The sequence below is a fragment of the Ovis aries genome, chromosome 10 (assembly GCF_016772045.2).
Source record: "Ovis aries strain OAR_USU_Benz2616 breed Rambouillet chromosome 10, ARS-UI_Ramb_v3.0, whole genome shotgun sequence".
Taxonomy (NCBI): Eukaryota; Metazoa; Chordata; class Mammalia; order Artiodactyla; family Bovidae; genus Ovis; species Ovis aries.
In genome coordinates, this window is record NC_056063.1 from 77,440,022 (window position 1) to 77,460,966 (window position 20,945).

Genomic DNA, 20,945 nt, shown 5'->3' on the forward strand with positions numbered 1-20,945 from the left:
ATATTGAGTACAGCACTTTCACAGCATCATTTTTCAGGATTTGAAATAGCTCAGCTGGAATTCCATCACCTCCACTAGCTTTGTTCGTAGTGATGCTTTCTAAGGCCCACTTGACTTCACAGTCCAGAATGTCTGGCTCTAGATGAGTGATCACACCATCGTGATTATCCGGGTCGTGAAGATATTTTTTGTACAGTTCTTCTGTGTATTCTTGCCACCTCTTCTTAATATCTTCTGCTTCTGTTAGGTCCGTACCATTTCTGTCCTTTATCGAGCCCATCTTTGCATGAAATGTTCCCTTGGTATCTCTGATTTTCTTGAAGAGATCTCTAGTCTTTCCCATTCTGTTCTTTTCCTCTATTTCTTTGCATTGATCACTGAAGAAGGCTTTCTTATCTCTTCTTGCTGTTCTTTGGAATTCTGCATTCAGATGCTTACATCTTTCCTTTTCTCCTTTGCTTTTCACTTCTCCGAGTAAAGCACACAATTCTTCTATCATCAGTCATGGGTTGAGGATGGCTTCTAGGAGGCGTTAATTCCCAGGCCACATCCAGCCTGTCCCACAGGTACCTGCTCAGAGCCGGCTTCTGTGGCTGGAGTAAACCTCTGGGCAGAGAACCTCAAGGGGTGCTGAGTGAAAGTCATCGTAACGGGAAGGATGGCGCTGCTGGGACACCGCCGCAGAAGGGCCCCGACTCTCCTGCCAGGTGGCCTGTCCTTTCTGGAAGTGCAGATTCTCGTTCTTTGGCCTTGTCTGCATGTTGCTGTTCATCCACTCTGCCTCTATCTGGTTGGATGCAGGATGAAGCACAGCAGATTAGGCAGTAGCTGGAGACGTGTTGATCTGTTAATAATCCTTATTCTCCTGGTAGAGCCTTGGCTACGATTTTCAAGATCCTTCCTCTCATATTTAGAGATTAATTCCTAGGTGGTCGATCTTCCCCAATATAGACAATATTGGAACCTAATTACCGAGGACGAATGTGTTTCAAGGTTGGAGAAAACGCTGCTGCTGCCTCTGTGTGCCCTGACCCGTGTATACTCGCTCAGTCGTCTCCGACTCTTTTGTGACCCCATGGCCTGTAGCCCACCAGGCTCCTCCGTCCATGGGAGTTTTCAGGCAAAAGTACCGGAGTGGGTTGCCATTTCCTCCTCCAGGGGATCTTCCCAACTCAGGGATCGAACCTCAGTCCCTTACATCTCCTACATTGGCAGGCGGATTCTATACCACTGGGTGTGTCTGCTAGCACCTGACACGCACGAATCAGATCAGCATAGCATCTTTGACCTGTATAACTGGATGGATTCTATCAGTGCTTTTTCTTAAACGGTAGCAACCGGCTCTACAAAATCACTTGTGCATTTAATTTCATGTTTTATTGACCAAAGGATCTCAGAACACTTTTCAAGTATGTAAAGGAAACACACCTTGGAAATTTCCCTTGAAAATATTTTATGTTGTTGTTAAAAAATATTCATTTATTTGGCTATATCAGGTCTTAGCTGTGGCACATGGGCTTTCTATTTATAGCACGTGGGCTCCAGAGTATCCAGGCTCCGTAGTTGTGACCTGCAGGCTTAGTTGCCTCATGATATGTGAGATATTAGTTCCCGGACCAGGGATCGAACCCACGTCCCCCACATTGGAAGCTGGATTCTTGACCACTGGACTCCCAGGGAAGTCCCCATGTGGTTGTTCTTAAATTTCACTTTGATATTCGAATAATGTCCTTGAGAGATTTGGGGTTAGGATGATACCATTAATTTAAAAGGTGTCTGTGGATAACAACGATCAATTTCACTTACCTTCTCCTGCTTTCTCTGAGCTCTGAACCCCAGGTGACAGCAGGAATCCTTACATTCTGGCACAGGTTTTGCACTGGAGCCTGTGCACACATCTGTACACATTCCAACGTGTGTACAGATTTGCTTTCCTTTTCATTCACTTGTGAATCTTTACTATGATGGTGGCTCAATCCTACTGCTTGGAGGAGGTTAGTTCCAGGAGAGGGGGAGACGTCCGCATCAGTGGTCAGCTCATGGGTATCCATAGTGACTTCTCGCTAGAAATGCCACACATCATTTCCAATCCACACTGACGCTCAGAAAGTGTTCCTCAACAAGGTAAGTCCAGTCTTGGTATTCCTGGTGGCTATGGTCTATAAAGGGGCTTCCTTAGTGGCTCAGATGGTAAAGGATCTGCCTGCAATGAAGGAGACCCGGGTTCGATCCCTGGGTCGTGAAGATTCCCTAGAGAAGGGAATGGCAACCCACTGCAGTATGCTTGCCCGGAGAATTCCATAGATAGAGGAGGCTGGTGGGCTATAGTCCAGGGGATTGCAAAGAATCAGAATGACTGAGCAGCTAACACACACATGGCTTATAAAGGTGCCATGAACAGGGAGTTGGCAAATACTGACTCTTGAGGGAAGTACGGGGCTAGCTAGGATCCCACCTCTGCTCCTGGCATTTTCAAAAACCGATCAGTACGTCACCTTGTTTCATGTGTGTTTCTACGTGAAGACATACCGTGTCACATATAGTTGATTCACTGACGTTGAGCTCATGGCCAGCAGCCCTGTAACTCATGCCTGAACAAAGATGATTTGGCTCACAGGTTTCTCCGTAACGCACATCACAGCCTTTTTGCACTTAGGAACACTGGCTAGCACTTCAGCACTGTACTTGGGAGCCATCAAAAACATCAAGATCACCAACGGAAGGTGCAAAAATGCGAAGAGTCCAGCACCACCGGTACTGGGAAAAGAACACTGGTCTTCAGTGTAAGAACTGAGCCAAGAAGGCAGAGCGTGACCTTCTTTGACCTTCGCTGGAAGTGTGAACCTTGCACACCTCCATTTTTCACCATTTGCCCTGTGTTCTCAAATGCCCTGGAAAGCTTCTCGAGTGTTGATTTCAGGAATACAAATAAATTTTAGGGAGTAGGCAAGTTCTCAAATATGGAATCTTCAAATAATGAGGATCAAGTGTAATTCATATTCTCACTGGAAACATCACCTCCCACATGAGTTTTGCACTTGGCCTCAAATTATGATTTCGTTAAGACAGTTGTGGAAGGAATTGTTTGAGCCTTGACTGTTATAGGGGTTCCCTGGTAGCTCAGCAATGGCAATACCACCCTGAACGCATCTGATCTCATCTGATCTTGGAAGCTAAGCAGGGTCGGCCTGACTAGGACTTGGATGGAAGACTGCCTGGGAATGTCGAGTGCTGTAGGCTTTGGGCTTCCCTGGTGGCTCAGATGGTAAAGAATCTGCCTGCAGTGCAGGAGACCTGGGTTCGACCCCTGGGTCAGGAAGATCCCCTGGAGAAGGAAATGGCAACCCACTCCAGTGTTCTTGCCTGGAGAATCCCATGGACAGAGGAACCTGGCAGCCTATAGTCTATGGGACTGCAAAAAGTCAGATGCGACTGAATGAGTAACACTGACTATTATAATCTTGAATTCAATTAATTTATTTATTTGGCTGCATCTGGCAGCATGTGGTAATCTTAGCTCCCTGACCAGGGATCGAACCCATGTCCTCCTGCTTTGAAGCATGGAGTCTTAACCACTGGACCACCAGGGAAGTCCCTTGAATTTCATTTTTTTTTCCTCTGCTGTTCTCTGGAAAGAAAATTACAAGAGACATGCTGTTAATTAACGAGTTTGAACATACAGTAATTCCAGTATTAAAATATATGGCATGCTAGACCCATTGATAAGGAGACCACAAGTTCCCTTCACAAACATTTATGTAAATGTAATTTGCTATATAGAAATATAAATGGCAAATTATAATGTCTGTTAAGTCCACAAACATGAGGCTCCCTTGGTTCCAACCTTGGCCAGCCACTTATTCCCAATATATCCTGAGGCAATTTACATATCCCACTTCTCTCACCTATAAAAGATGATTGATTATATGTCTCCTATAGGGTTATTGTGAGATTGAATGAGTTAATGCATATAAAGTACTCAGGGCTGTATCCAGCACATGTGTCATATGTAGATATAAATATTATTGTCATTAGTGTTGTGTGTGTGCACTAAGTCACCTTAGTCGCATCTGACTCTTTGTGACCCTATGGACTGAAGCCCACCAGGCTCCTCTGTCCATGAGATGCTCTAGGCAAGAGCACTAGGGTGGGTTGCCGTGCCCTTCTCCAGGGATCTTCCCAGCCCAGGGATGAACCCACATCTCTTCTGTCTCCTGCATTGGCAGGCTGATACTTTACCATGAGCGCCACCTGGGAAGCCCATTATTAGTGTTATATACATATATAGAGGATGAAAGACAGAACCAGTCCAGCTGGAGTTCATGCTGTGGGTTACAGTAAACTATGGGACATGGACCAGAACTCTTGTTTGCTTATTAATTCCATTTTATAACAGTTTATTCAGAATGATCACTGTCTGCTTTTTTCTTTGCATAAAGCCATCTTTATCCTCACACTTGACATTGAGCTATGAAGTCAAAGTGGCCACATGCATCTCAGGAGTGTTTTTAGTGGCTCTTACTCAGCAGGGTACCTAGGGGGTAGCATCTCATGGGTTTGCAAGCATGAAGAAGTAACACAAATAAGAGGACGCTGGCCCTTAAGGTTCAAACCACCACATGCATCGCCAGTTTCTGTATTCCTGAAAATACCCATTATCACAGAAAATATTATCTTATTTCATATTATCCCATCATGTATATAGCACATAATTAAGTCAGCAAATACTCATTACATACTTGTTCCATGTAATGACCGTCACTGCCTCTCAAACACAAGCATGCCTGTAATTTCTCCTAGACACCTTTACCTCTGACCTGTCTGGTTGCATTCCTCTTGGTTCAGTCTTTTTTTTTCAAAACATTTTTGTTTGAAGCAGACTTTTAAGCAGAACACTTAGTTTACTTTTTTAAATGTATATTTATTTATTTGGCTGCAGCCAGACTGGGTTGTGATGTGTGGGATCTTTCCTGGAGGCACACAGGCCCCCTAGTTTGGCGCCTGCTCTCCAGAGCGCATGGGCTTCAGTAGCTGTAGCCCTCAGGCTCGGTTATTCCATGGTATGTGGGATCTTGGTTCCCCGACCAGGGATTGAACCTATGTCCCCTGCATGCAAGGTGGATTCTTAACCACTGGACCACCAGGGAAGTCCCATCTTGGTTTAATCTTTAACCCATGGAAACTTGCTCTGTCTCCCTCCATTCTGCCTAACTGACTCTCTGGGATTATTCATAGTTCCCAGTTGCCCAAATCTGAGGTGCCATTCAGTTCTCATTCTGCGTGGCCACTTTTTAGCATAGGGTTGTGGTTACTCTGCTTTCAGTTCCTCTTGACATGCTCTTCTCCCTGGGCCGCAGAAGCACCTTACCCCGTTTCTTCTCTCTCTTCTCTCGTAATCACTTTATCTTATCTCTCAGAGGCAGAAGGAAGAAGTTGTTTTTGTTCAGTTGCTAAGTAATGTCCAATTCTTCTGTGACCCCATGGATGGTAGCCCGCCAGGCTCCTGTGTCCATGGGATTTCCCAGGCGAGAATACTGGGGTGAGTTGCCGTTCCCTTCTCCAGGGGATCTTCCCAACCCAGGGATCGAACCCACATCTCCTGCTTGGCAGGCAGATTCTTTATCAGCCACCGGGGGGAAGCTCTCAGAGCCTGCCAATAAATCTTAGCATTTCCCTATAAATTGCCTTTGGATGTCTTTTCTGCTGACTGTTTGCTGCTCTTGCATAACCTCAGCTTTTCCTGTTTTCTCTTAAGGTCAGTGTCTCCCAAGATGATTTCTTAGCATCATTCCCTCCTGGCTTCATACTCTTGAAATTCAAATTATTTATTTCCAATATGGAAATTCCTCCATATTCTGCATGGTCAAAACTGACATAATCGTTTATTTCTTGTTTAATTCAGGAAATATGATTGAGCCTCCACTGTTAGCCAGCACTGGAGATTTCATGATGAATCTATTAGGTTGATGGTCACACTTGAAGGGCAACATTGAGAAAGAAAGGATAGTGAGGTGGATGATCTGAAAGGAGAAGCACTAATTCAATGGAAACATACATGATAGGGGATTTGACATAGACTGGAGGGTAGAGAAGCTTTGCGAATGCCTTCATATCTGGTCAAAACTATACGAGGCCTAATATGTGCTTGTGTGTGCCTGTTAGTTGCTCAGTCATGTCTGACTCTTTGCGACCCCATGGACTGTAGCCTGCCAGCCTCCTCTGTCCATGGAATTCTCTAGGCAAGAATACTGGAGGGGGTAGCCATTCCCTTTCCAGGGATCTTCCCGATCCAGAGATTTAACTCAGGTCTCCTGCATTGCAGGCAGATTCTTTACAGTCTGAGCCTCCAGGGAGGGGAACTAATATGTGCTTAAAATGTATTAATCAGCTAAACATTGTGACCACCACATTTGGTAATTAGATCATAATATTTAGCCAGATGAGGGGAGGTGGATTGACCCAGGAGTCACAGAACAAAGTGTGCTCAGGCGTATGGCAGAAAGAGAGGATGACATGGTCAAGGGATTTTTGAGAACCAAAGAGAAGCTCTGCGTAATAGATGATAAGATAGCAAAGAGGACAGAATATGATAGATTTGTAAACATGTTCTTGATTTGAAAGCCTTTACTGTGGCTCAGCTGGTAAAGAATCTGCCTGCAATGCGGGAGACCTGGGTGTGATCCCTGGGTTGGGAAGACCCCCCTGGAGAAGGGAGAGGCTACCCAGTCCAGTATTCTGGCCTGGAGAATTCCATGGACTGTATAGTCCATGGGGTCATAAAGAGTCAGACACGACTGAACAACTTTCACTCTCACTGAAAGACTGATCAGAAACCATAGAAGCGTTTAAACAAGACAATAGCAAGATGACTCTGTTTCCAAAGTACCCCTGGCTGCTAGGCGAGCTCTGGATTGCTGGGAGGAGTGTGTGTTTGTAGAGTTGCTGGGTAAATGTGATTTTAGGAGATGCGTACTGGAGAGAGATGCAGGTAGGTTAGCTAGACGGAGGACAGTAAGGATGGGAAAACTGTGATATATTGGATAACATACTAGAGACATGACGACAGGCTCCCGAAATCCTTCGACTTGCAGCAGGGGACGTAGCCCTCTGTTAGACCCCTCCTCCAGCTCCCCGGAAACAGATGAGTATGGTGGATGCCAACCAGGCCACGTGGCTCATGGCAATGTGACCTATGGCTGATAATTTTCAACTAGATTGGGAGGGATTAAGAATGAACTGTGAAAGTCTTATGGGAAGCCCATACTTTTCCGTGAATGTCTTGTCTCAGCCAATAGGCATATCTCTTGAGGATTTTCTGGAAGCTATGCTTAAGGAATCATTGGAAGAGATTTGGGGCTCCTATGGGGCATAAGACTTCTAAGCCAGAGAAGCCTCAACATCTGTGCAATGCAGAGTTCATCTCCAGGTATCTGAACTGCATTACCTGGAGAAAAGGTTATCCCCAGACTGCGGTATAAAGCTGTTATCCTCATGAACTGCTGTAAGGACACCCATGGAGAGGAAAGCTGACAGGATGTGGTTCCTGTCCCGTCCCACATCCCTCCAAGGAGACCAGTGTCACTTGTCGATCTAAATGTTTAGTTGAACCTGAGAAGAGTGCCCCCCATCCCACCCTGGAAGTAAAATTCCCGTTTATGGATATTCATGATTGAAAGACATGAGTGAGGGGCAGGATGTCTTGTGGGGTGAGTCACAAGTTTCTGGTTTGAGCAGTCAGATGGGTGGAGGAGACTATGTTTTTTTGTATTGTTGTCTCCATTTATTGAAAAAAAAGAATGCTTTCCTCACAGAGGGCATTGGGAGTATAGAGTCTTAGCCATTAGACCACCAAGGAAGTCCCAAATACCTCTGTTTTAGATTTCTTGAAGCACCAACTACAGAATGTTTAGGAAGTTGATGTCATATAAACCAGCAATTCTGTGCCTTGAGAAAGGAGTAGCAGTTACTTTGTTCAAAGAATTCAGTTTCCACATCCTGTGGCCAGTCCTAAAGGAAATCAACCCTGGATATCCACTGGAAGGACTGATGCTGAAGCTAAAGTTCCAATACTTGGGCCACCTGATGTGAAGAGCTGATTCTTTGGAAAAGACCTTGTTGCTGGGAAAGATTGAGGGCTGGAGGAGAAGGGGACAACAGAGGATGAGATGGTTAGATGGCATCACCCACTCAGTGGACGTGGGTGTAAACAAATTCCAAGAGATACTGAAGGACGGGGAGCGTGGCATGCTACAGTCCATAGGGTCGCAAAGAGTCACACGTGCCTTAGCGACTGAAGAACAACATCACGTGGCAGCCCATGGAAAACAAATCCTACTGTGAGGCATGCGTGAAGCTCACTAGCATCATCCCTCGGGTGCGGCTTCAAAAAGCAAAATTGACATCGCTCATCTGGGTAATTTTCTCGGTTCACTGCCAGACCCTGAGTCATAGTACCTCTGACCTTGCACTTGGAGGGCCTGACAAGAAGCCCACATATCTAACATGTGGCCGGAGATCAAAATTCGGATCCCTGACTCCAAAGCTGGGACTCCCTGAGCATTTCCGCAAACAAGTAAAACCCCAAATAATGTAAACTTACTTAGTCAGCAGGCACATGAGAACTAACAGGCAATGATGTCCATCCACCTTTCCAACAAAAATAGGACTTCCCCGATGGCCCAGCAGGGCAAGAATCTGCCTGCAATGCAGGAGACACGGGAAATGTGGGTTCGATCCCTGGGTTGGGAAGATCCCCTGGAGAAGGAAATGGCAACCCACTCCAGTGTTCTTCCCTGGGAAATCCCATGGACAGAGGAGCCTTGCAGGCTGTGGTCAAATGAGTCACAAAGAGTCAGACACAACTGAATGACTAAGCACCAACAAGTACCAACAATAACGCTGAAAGTGATTAAATCAATTCTGGTAGGCTGGGATCAGTTAGCAAGCATTCCTGAAGGTGAAGGTAAGCAATTGCATAATTTTAAGCAGTTCAGTTTTGATTACACCAAAATTGCAACCTGAAAATGGGAGTCAAGAGAGTGACTGGCACAGAGAGAGTCAGTAGGAAGACTATGCCTCACTTAATCAGCTGAAACTGGTGAGCAAAGCGATGGTTCAGTGGTAAAGAATCCCCCTGCCAGATTTGATCCCTGAGTCAGGAAGATTCCCTGGAGAAGGAAATGGCAACCCACTCCAGTGTTCTTGCCTGGAAAATCCCATGGACAGAGGAGCCTGGCGAGCTATATAGTCCATGGAGTCCCAAAAGAGTTGCACATGACTTAGGGACTGAACAACATCAAGCAGTGTTCAGTGATCGTAGACTGCACGTGGACCTTCCCAATTCTCTATTAATAACAAAAATATTATGTGATCTACACATGCATGAATTTTTTTTTTTAATCAGATCTCCCTACCGAGAAAAAAGCTTTGGCTGGAGTGATAGTCCCTGAGATGTATTTGTGTGTTAGTGACACTTGACTTTAACATTTCATAAAGAAAATGTATCTATATGTTGGCTCTTATATGTTTAATTGTTCCTGGTGGCTCATACAGTAAAGAATCTGCCTGTAATGCAGAAGCCCTGGGTTCGATCCCTGGGTCAGCAAGATCCCCTGGAGAAGGGAATGGCTACCCACTCCAGTATTCTTGCCTGGAGAATGCCACGGACCGAGGAGGCTGGTGGGCTACTGTCCATGGGGTTGCAAAGAGTCAGACACGACTGAGCGACTCACACTTTCACTTTCAAGCTTAACCGGAGACCTCCCTCTGGTACTCCATATATCCAGGATGAGAAGAAGAAGTGGACTGCTTACTGCTTTCCTTTTTCCTCTCAGCTCCTGGAATGAGCCCATGAGTCCAATTTAAGACACAAGAAAGGATAATGAAGAGCCACCTCTTAATTACACAATCAGTTCACATTTCTTCTAGGAATTCTTTGGTTCGCAGCTGCAATTTGAAGATGATCAGGCAGCCTGAGAGTATGACTGCAGCGACACCTCCGCCCCCCAGGCACTGCTGGACTTATGTTGAGGAAGGCCCAGACCACTGACTCAGGCCACGCCTTTCTTAGCTGGACGATCTGAGTGGCCTCGTGATTGTCTCCTTGTCTCTGAATTACATCTTAAAACTGCAAACCCCTTTCCTGAGCTTGTACATATACCAGTGTTGGGAGGCACCCTGCCGGCCTGCAGGCCTTGTAGTTGCCCAGCCTGGAGACAGTGGCAGAGACATCAGTGGATTATTGGACAGGGAGTCGTTTTTTATATGTTGATTTATCTAGTTTTGACTGTGTTGGGTCTTGGTTGCGGCCGATGGGATCGTCTAACATGTCCCGGGCTCAGTAGTTGCGATGAGCTGGCTTAGATGCCCTGCAGCATGTGGAATCTTAGTTCCTCAGTCAGGGATCAAACCTGAGTCTCCCGCATTGCAAGGTGGATTCCTAACCCCTGGACCATCAGGGTAGCTCCTGGACAAGAGAATCTTGCAAGTCCACAACAAGAGTTTCTGGAGCGACACCCCACCCATCATATGGCAGGTGGCAGGACATGGCAGTAATCTTTGGTACTCCAGGGAGGAAGAGCTTAGCATTTACAGGGGAAATTGAGATCACGCTGGCTCATCGTTACCAGAGAGACCCGTGGCTGGGGCAAGAGGCAAGCACATAAACTGTTACTGATTAAGTGTATAATGAAGAGGATTGGATGGTCATATGAGTGAAGCAGAGACTGGTTGAGCAGGGAATGTGCAGAGAACAAGGGAACAGCCATCTTGAATGGCCTGACTATACAGCCAGTTAGGACTGTGTTCAGTGAAAAGTAATGACAAAAATAAGCCTGCAGGTTGTCACTTCAGGGTTGGGTAGATGGCAGCGTGAATGCCTGAGAGCCATTAATGTCCCACACACTTCTCTTCCCTCCCACTCTGCCCTTTCATAGCCATTGAAAACCTCCTGTTGTGCCCATCTTCTAGAAAAGAAGAAAGGGGAAAGAATAGGACAAAGGGGCAAAAGATATGCGCTAGTTGAGTCTGTCTCATTTTCTTTGGATGACAATAGCTTTCCTGGAAACTTTACCCAAGAGAGTTTCTTTTTTATCTCACTTAATAGAGTTAAGTCCTAAGGGCAACTCTAGGTCAAAAGGAGCCTGAGTAATCAAATATTTTCCAGATGAACATATCAGCATCTCCATGAAAAAAATGAGGGTCCTCCTATTATTAACGACGTGAAAAGAGTATTGGGCAGACAGTATGTATTAATAGTAGCTGATGCAATTAGATCCATTCATGTGGGTCAGTTACTTAATTGAGCACCATCATTACAGTGTATCAAGAAAGTGTGTCTCAGAGCGGATGGATTCATTGGAAATGTCATTGCTTAGAATATCACCACTCAAGAGTATTTTCAAAGATAATGGGAATGTTCCATATCTGCCTTTTTCAACACAGTAGCCGCTGGCCATGTGTGCCTGTTAAACACTTGAAATGTGACTAGCGTGGCTAAGAAACTGAATTGTAAATTTCACTGAACTTTAATAAATAGTCACGCTGATTAGTGATCACTACATTGGACCACACACATCCAGAGCATTCTTGGTGAATATTTTGGTGTAGGGGAAGGGAAGAGAATAGAAAGTAAAATCATGGTTGTGGGGTGGAGGAAGGGTTGCCAGATGTGAGGAGAGGATGAATGGCCTTGGAAATGAAAATCAAATGGAAAATTGCTTACCTGTATGAAGACTTGGGAAGCCAACTGAAGGCAGATTTCAGTTCAGTTCAGTTCAGTTCAGTTGCTCAGTCATGTCCGACTCTTTGAGACCCCATGAATCACAGCACGCCTGGCCTCCCTGTCCATCACCATCTCCCGGAGTTCACTCAGACTCATGTCCATCGAATCCATGATGCCATCCAGCCATCTCATCCTCTGTTGTCCCCTTCTCCTCCTGGCCCCAATCCCTCCCAGCATCAGAATCTTTTCCAATGAGTCAACTCTTCGCATGAGGTGGCCAAAGTACTGGAGTTTCAGCTTTAGCAACATTCCCTCCAAAGAAATCCCAGGGCTGATCTCCTTCAGAATGGACTGGTTGGATCTCCTTGCAGTCCAAAGGACTCTCAAGAGTCTTCTCCAACACCACAGTTCAAAAGCATCAATTCTTCGGCGCTCAGCCTTCTTCACAGTCCAACTCTCACATCCATACATGACCACTGGAAAACCATAGCCTTGACTAGACAGACCTTTGTTGGCAAAGTAATGTCTCTGCTTTTGAATATGCTATCTAGGTTGGTCATAACTTTTCTTCCAAGGAGTAAGCATCTTTTAATTTCATGGCTGCAGTCACCATCTGCAGTGATTATGGAGCCCCCAAAAATAAACTCTTACACTGTTTCCACTGTTTCCCCATCTATTTGCCATGAAGTGATGGGACCAGATGTCATGATCTTAGTTTGCTGAATGTTGAGCTTTAGGCCAACTTTTCACTCTCCTCTTTCACTTTCATCAAGAGGCTCTAGTTCTTCGCTTTCTGCCATAAGGGTGGTGTCATCTGCATATCTGAGGTTATTGATATTTCTCCCAGCAATCTTGATTCCAGCTTGTGTTTCTTCCAGTCCAGCGTTTCTCATGATAGAAGTTAAATAAGCAGGATGACAGTATACAGCTATGATGTACTCCTTTTCCTATTTGGAACCAGTCTGTTGTTCCATGTCCAGTTCTAACTGCTGCTTCCTGACCTGCATATAGGTTTCTCAAGAGGCAGGTCAGGTTGTCTGGTATTCCCATCTCTTTCAGAATTTTCCACAGTTTATTGTGATCCACACAGTCAAAGGCTTTGGCATAGTCAAGAAGCAGTAGATGTTTTTCTGGAACTCTCTTGCTTTTCCATGATCCAGCGGATGTTGCCAATTTGATCTCTGGTTCCTCTGCCTTTTCTAAAACCAGCCTGAACATCAGGAAGTTCACGGTTCACGTATTGCTGAAGCCTGGCTTGGAGAATTTTGAGTGTTATTTTACTAGCATGTGAGATGAGTGCAATTGTGTGGTAGTTTGAGCATTCTTTGGCATTGCCTTTCTTTGGAATTGGAATGAAAACTGACCTTTTCCAGTCCTGTGGCCACTGCTGAGTTTTCCAAATTTGCTGGCATATTGAGTGCAGCACTTTCACAGCATCATCTTTCAGGATTTGAAACAGCTCAACTGGAATTCCATCACCTCGACTAGCTTTGTTCATAGCAATGCTTTCTAAGGCCCACTTGACTTCACATTCCAGGATGTCTGGCTCTGGATGAGTGATCACACCTTCGTGATTATCTTGGTCATGAAGATCTTTTTTTGTGCAGTTCTTCTGTGTATTCTTACCACCTCTTAATATCTTCTGCTTCTGTTAGGTCCATACCATTTTTGTCCTTTATCGAGCCCATCTTTGCATGAAATGTTCCCTTGGTATCTCTAACTTTCTTGAAGAGATCACTAATCTTTCCCATTCTGTTGTTTTCCTCTATTTCTTTGCATTGATCACTGAAGAAGGCTTTCTTATCTCTTTTTGTTATTCTTTGGAACTCTGCATTCAGATGCTTATATCTTTCCTTTTCTCCTTTGCTTTTTGCTTCTCTTCTTTTCACAGCTATTTATAAGGCCTCCCAGACAGCCATTTTGCTTTTTTGCATTTGTTTCCATGGGGATGGTCTTGATCCCTGTCTCCTGTACAATGTCACAAATCTCATTCCATAGTTCATCAGGCACTCTATCTATCAGATCTAGGCCCTTAAATCTATTTCTCACTTCCACTGTATAATCATAAGGGATTTGATTTAGGTCATACCTGAATGGTCTAGTGGTTTTCCCTAGTTTCTTCAATTTCAGTCTGAATTTGGTAATAAGGAGTTCATGATCTGAGCCACAGTCAGCTCCTGGTCTTGTTTTTGTTGACTGTATAGAGCTTCTCCATCTTCAGCTGTGAAGAATATAATCAATCTGATTTCGGTGTTGACCATCTGGTGATGTCCACGTGTAGAGTCTTCTCTTGTGTTGTTGGAAGAGGGTGTTTGCTATGACCAGTGCATTTTCTTGGCAAAACTCTATTAGTCTTTGTCCTGCTTCATTCCGCATTCCAAGGCCAAATTTGCCTGTTACTCCAGGTGTTTCTTGACTTCCTACTTTTGCATTCCAGTCCCCTATAATGAAAAGGACATCTTTTTTGGGTATTAGTTCTAAAAAGTCTTGTAGGTCTTCATAGAACTGTTCAACTTCAGCTTCTTCAGTGTTACTGATTGGGGCGTAAAGTTGGATTACTGTGATATTGAATGGTTTGCCTTGGAGACGAACAGAGATCATTCTGTCGTTTTTGAGATTGCATCCAAGTACTGCATTTTGGACTCTTGTTGACCATGATGGCTACTCCATTTCTTCTGAGGGATTCCTGCCCGCAGTAGTAGATATAATGGTCATCTGAGTTAAATTCACCCATTCCAGTCCATTTTAGTTTGCTGATTCCTAGAATGTCCACGTTCACTCTTGCCATCTCTTGTTTGACCACTTCCAATTTGCCTTGATTCATGGACCTGACATTCCAGGTTCCTATGCAATATTGTTCTTTATAGCATTGGACTTCTATCACCAGTCACATCCACAGCTGGGTATTGTTTTTGCTTTGGCTCCATCCCTTCATTCTTTCTAGAGTTATTTCTCCACTGATCTCCAGTAGCATATTGGGCACCTAATGACCTGGGGAGTTCCTCTTTCAGTATCCTATCACTTTGCCTTTTCATACTGTTCATGGGGTTCTCAAGGCAAGAATACTGAAGTGGTTTGCCATTCCCTTCTCCAGTGGACCACATTCTGTCAGACCTCTCCACCATGACCTGCCCATTTGGGTGGCCCCACAGGGCATGGCTTAGTTTCATTGAGTTAGACAAGGGTGTGGTCCGTGTGATTAGATTGACTAGTTTTCTGTGATTATGGTTTCAGTGTGTCTGCCCTCTGATGCCCTCTTGCAACACCTACCGTCTTACTTGGGTTTCTCTTACCTTAGACGTGGGGTATCTCTTCACAGCTGCTCCAGCAAAGCGTCCTTACCTTGGACGAGGGGTATCTCCTCACCACCACTCCTCCTGACCTTGAACGTGGAGTAGCTCCTCTAGGCCCTCCTGCGCCCGCACAGCCACAGCTTCTTGGACGTGGGGTAACTCCACTTGGCTGCCACCCCTCGGGCATGTGGTCTTCCAGGCTTCTGCCCTTGACCTCGGACGTGGGGTAGCTCCTCTCAGCCACGCTCTGTGTGCCGCCGCAGCCGCCTGCAGCCGAAGGCAGATTTAGTAGACTTCAAATGTTTCATTAGGCTGGTTCTCCCTACAGGTTCTAGAATGATCTGTTACATGCTTATTACATAGATAGGGCTTTCCTGGTGCCTCAGTGGTTAAAGAACCCACCTGCCAATACAGGAGTTACAGGTTCAATCCCTGGGTCAGGAAGATCCCCTGGGTAGGAAATGGTACACACTATGGTATTCTTGCCTGGGAAATCCCATGAACAGAGGAACCTGGTGGGCTGCAGTGCCTGGGGTTGCAAAGAGTCAGACATGACTGAGCAACTGAGCAAACATGTACACATCACAGATAACATCACTGTGAATTCTACCCCCAAGGAGAGATGCCGTTCTCCCTGAATGTGAATAGATTATTCTCCCAGTTCTGCCACCCCTGGGTGTTTCATTGGCCTGAGTCAACAGAATAGGGCGGATCTGGCAAAAGTTGACTGAAACTACTCTGGTGGTTTTTATCATCTTTTTTTTTTTTTTTAAACTCTGACTTTCAGTATTATTCCACTCAGCAGGTCTCCTTTATGAAATATTCTCCTTGTTATTTTACAAGACAACATAATCATCATATTTTTCTCCTTCTTTCCTGGATAATCCTACTTGTCTGGCTTCCACCTTCTACCCTACCATAAATATCAGATTTTCTCAAGATTTACTTCTTCCTAAGTGGGCTCATTGACTTCCAAAGCTTTAAATGCCATCTCCTTTGGGAGACTCCAGCATGGACAGCCCTAGCACCAACCTGTCAAATGCCAGGTCTGTGTCAGCTGCTTCTTGGCCTCTCCTTGGTTGTCTTAAGAGCATCTCAGACACACAAGGTTCAAAATGGAGCTGACGCTCTGCTCTCAGCTCTCCCTCCTGCAGTTCCATTGTCTATTAGGCTGCATTGTTAGAAAACTCAGCCTTTCTCTCCCTCACCTGCCACATACAGTCCAGCAAGTGCCATAGGCACCCCCACCAAAGGAGATCTCAGCCAGCTCTCCCTGTCGGCATTGGCACCAGCCTTGTTGAAGCCTGCATCACCCTTCGCCCGGGCTCTGTAACACCCTCTCACTTTCCCCATCCTCACCGCTTCCGAACACACCAGAATCTCTCCCACCCAGTTGCCAAAATGTATTTGCAAACTGTAAATTACAACACATCACTCTCTTGCATAACACCTGTCTATGATTTCCCCTTCCTCTTAGAATAAAATCTAAATGCCTTACCAAGGATGAATAATTTGCTATGTTCTGATTCCTAAATATTTCTCCAACTTTATTGGGTTTTTTTTCTATTTTTTCTTCCTCATTATTCTTCAAATACACTGACTTTTTTCCCCCACTGCCTATAACATGCCAGCTCTTTCTTATTCTGAGAATTTTCATTTTTCCAGAACATTGACTGTCTAGCTCCTTCTCAGCCCATGGGTGTCAGAGAGCTGATTCCTCCAGTTAATAATGCTCTCTCTGCCAAATATACCACCACCCTCTTTAATGCTTCCTAGCTCAAGTGTATTTGTTCCCACGTTGTTATTTGTTTTCTTCCCAGTAGACTGGAAGCCCTTAAGAGTGGAGCTGATATAATACCTGGTGCATAATAAAAAAGTTTTTGAATGGATGCCTAAATTATTAGTTTATAAAGAAGATAGTATTAAAAGCTTTAATTTTTTTTGAGTAAAGAGAAGTCATGTAAATGGCAAAATGTTTAAATACTGTTGGGCTTCCCTTGTAGCTCAGTTGGTAAAGAATCCACCCGCAATGTGGGAGATCTGGGTTTGATCCCTGGGTGGGTAAGATCCTTTGGAGAAGGGAAAGGCTACCCATTCCAGTATTCTGGCCTGGAGAATTCCATGGACTGTATAGTCCATGGGATCACAAAGAGTCGGACATGACTGAGCGACTTTCACTTTTAAATCCCAATGCATTTTGACCATTGTCTGGGCAAGATGCCAACCTGACTATATGGAAGGGTGTGATAAATAAGCTAATAAATGAAAAACGATCTCCTGTTTCCTTGCATGTAAATTATATATTAAATTACTTGTGGTGAGCAACCGTTTATTCATTCTCAATGATATCCTAGATCAAAAGCAGAGTGTCTTTCTCTGCCATAGAGATTAAATTATTCCATTTATGTCAAATGATGGTAATGCTTACTAACCCAGAGTTAGTAAGAAACAGAAACATTTGAAAAGTCCATCACTTCATGAGATTGGTACTAAAAGCTCTTTCTCGTCGTCTTCCTCCTCCTCCTTCTTCTTCTCACCACACATTATCTGCCTCCAAAGGTGCTTCCCTGGTGGCTCAGATCATAAAGAGTCTGCCTGCAATTCGAAAGACCCGGGTTCCATCCCTGGGTCGGGAAGATCCCCTGGAGAAGGAAATGGTAACCCACTCCACTATTCTGGCCTGGAGAATCCCATGGATGGAGGAGCCTGGCAGGCTACAGTCCATGGGTCAGAAGGAATCAGACACAACTGAGCAGCTTTCACATACATACACATTAAAGGTGGATAACTTGTTCTGAACTTCTAAAGTAGACTTCACTTTAAGTAGACTTTTGTTTTATTGGGGAAATCAAGATGGAATTGGTTCCATAACTGTTACCTGAGTATGTAACTCTTGCACAGATTTGCTAACTTCATTCCACTCTACAGGACGTGGATAAAACAGAGCCATCTAAGAACTGTCTGTTGACTTTGAACCACCAGTTATTAACCAGATGACCTGCAAACATGTCCTGGATTCCAGTTTATGATTGTCAGTTGGAATTTGTGGGAAAAAGATAAGAGAATTTTGTAGGAAAAAAACCTCACTCCACAAGTGTTTTTGGAGGATCCCCTGTGTATAAGGCAGAGTACTTGGTACTCTGAAGACTACAATGATTTATCAGAAGTGATTCCTACTGTCAAAGAGTTCTGTCAGGTAACAGGTTTATCTGATACATAACGGCATATCGCAAGGTGGAAGAAAAAAAGTTACACCGTAAAGCTGAAAAATAAGTTGGTGTAGAAATTCAGAGGAGAAGATGAATTTCACTTGGGGATATTAGAAAAATCTTCCAGAGGCAGTCATTGCCCCTGTGCTTTGAAAATTCAGCAGGATCTGGTTGTATAGAGTAGATTCCTGTTTTGGCAAAGTCATGAAGTCAGGAAAATCCCAGAGCTACATAGGGAAGGATGAGTGGATCAGGAAGTGTATGGAGGGGACAGGAAGTAAGGTTGGGAAGAAGCATCTGGGGCTCTATTTTATGAACCTAAGACACAGAAGGTTAGAGTGGGTGAACTTCTTCCAATTAGCGTTAGGGAGTCACATAGTCCCAGATCTCAAAGCTATGTCATGAGCCAGAACACTGGAGAAAGACATGATCGAAGGTTTCTCAAAGGTTTCTGATGGTGATGCGTGTACCTGCTAAGTTGCTCAGTCATGTCCGTCTCTTTGCACCCGTAGGGACTATAGCCCGCCAGGCTCCTCTGTCCATGGGGATTCTCCAGGCAAGAGTACCAGAGTGGGTTGTCCTGCCCTCCTCCAGGGGATCTTCCTGACCCGGGGATCGAACCTGCATCTCTTACGTCACCTGCATTGGCAGACGGGTTCTTTACCACAAGTGCCCCCTGGGAAGCCCTCTGATAGTGATAGGAGTGCAGATTTCGGGAGTTGTTTCAACAGAACCTGGCAACTTCTTAGATGAGGAGAGTGAGAGAGATTGAAATATGATCCAAAACATTTTGAACTGGTTGACCAGAAGAAGAGCTGGGCTGCTTGAAGGGGTGGGCTACACAGAAAAGTAGCTCTTAGAAAGAAAATTATGTATACAGGGCTCCAGGTAGCTTTTGGATGCTAGTAGAACATCATGTATGAAATCACAAGCGCAGAACTTAGGAGAGATTTAAGGGCTGGATCACTGTGGTTAGCTACAGTCCTATGATTTGATGAATTTTTCAAGAGAGAGATGATAGACGAAAGAAGATGATTAAGGCTGGACAGTCAGGGGATTCCTACATTGATCCGGTCAGGCAAAAAGTAGAGGAATAAATAGACAAAGGAGGAGTTGAAAGGATAAGGCAAGTTCAGTGTCATGAAAACCAACTCAGGAGAGACTTTTTAAAAGGAAAGTACCCACGAATGTCAAATGCATCCCTTACACTATGCAGCTATTTAAAAAGACAGGGATTAAGAAAAGTCTCCTACATGTCTCAAATTGATAGTCATTGTCTGTTGGCTTTTTAAGAGTTACACTCTATTTTTTTTAAAAAAATCTTTATTTCCTTAGTGGCTGTGCTGGGTCTTTGTTGCTGCTCAGGCTTTCTCTAGTTGTGACCAGTCGGGGCTAGGCTCGGGTTGGACTATACCAGCTTCTCTCTATGCTGGCTCCTCTTGTTGCTGAGCTTGGACTCTCGAGCACAGGCTTAGTAGTTGCAGTGCTCAGCCTTAGGCGCATGTCGAATCTTCCCGGATCAGAGATAGAACCCGTGTCCCCTGCAGTGGCAGGCAGATTCTTAACCCATGGACCACCAGGGAAGTCTAGTAGTCATGGTTTATTTTCCATAATGAAAGGTATAGGCATTGTGACATGTGGAAAATGAGGAAACACTGAAATTAGGGAAAACTGGAGTCAGGTTCTAATCTTGTATGGTTTTGTGATTTGAGGCACAATTATTTAATCATGTATGGATACGAGAGTTGGACTATAAAGAAAGCTGAGCGCTGAAGAATTGATGCTTTTGAACTGTGGTGTTGGAGAAGACTCTTGAGAGTCCCTTGGACTGCAAGAGATCCAACCAGTCCATCCTAAAGGAGATCAATCCTGGGTGTTCACTGGAAGGACTGATGTTGAAGCTGAAACTCCAATACTTTGGCCGCCTGATACAAAGAGCTGACTCATTTGAACAGACCCTTTTCAAAAGACCCTTCCCAAATGCTGGGAAAGATTGAAGGCTGAAGGAGAAGGGGATGATAGAGGATGAGATGGCTGGATGGCATCATCGACTCAATGGACATGAGTTTGAGTAAACTGTGGATGTTGGCGATGGACAGGGAGGCCTGGCATGCTGCAGTCCATGGGGTTGCAAAAAGTTGGACATGACTGAGCGGGTGAACTGAACTGAACTATTTAATCTCTCTAAGCCTTAGGTTCTTGACTATTAAATGGTGATAATGCTTGACTCAATGGGCTATGGTGAGATGCAATTCAATAAATTAGCATATGGTCAAGAAATAGGCCTGTTAATCTAGGTGTCTCTTAAATTTTCCTCCCAGTTGCTTTTGATTCACTTCCAGATGGTCATGTGTTATGGGGAGCCATCACCTGCATTCATGGGTAGTTAGGTTCTATAAGTCTTAATAATGAATTGCAAGTAATTAAATATTGGCCACTACCTCCTTGGGCAGACCTGAGTGTAGGAGGAGACAGATGGAATATGTTTACTCTTGAAGATCCTGCCAGAGCAAATGGTCAAGGCAGAATGGTCTCAAGAGATCAGAGGGCCTGACCAGTTTGGATGATGATTTGATATGTCCCTGGAATGTAGGGCAGAGGTCACCGTGATTTTTCATTTGAATTTTTTTTTTTTTTTTTGCATTTTCACATTTGATTTTGCATTCCCTGGTGCTAGAGAAATGCTCTGTATATAATCATTAGGAAGAATTTGCCAAACAA

General features: G+C 44.6%; 1 protein-coding gene across 1 annotated transcript in view; it reads left to right on the forward strand.

The window, feature by feature from the left end:
* Window positions 1–20,945, forward strand: part of ITGBL1 (integrin subunit beta like 1) — a 231,755-nt gene that overhangs the window by 198,355 nt on the left and 12,455 nt on the right. The window lies entirely within an intron of this gene.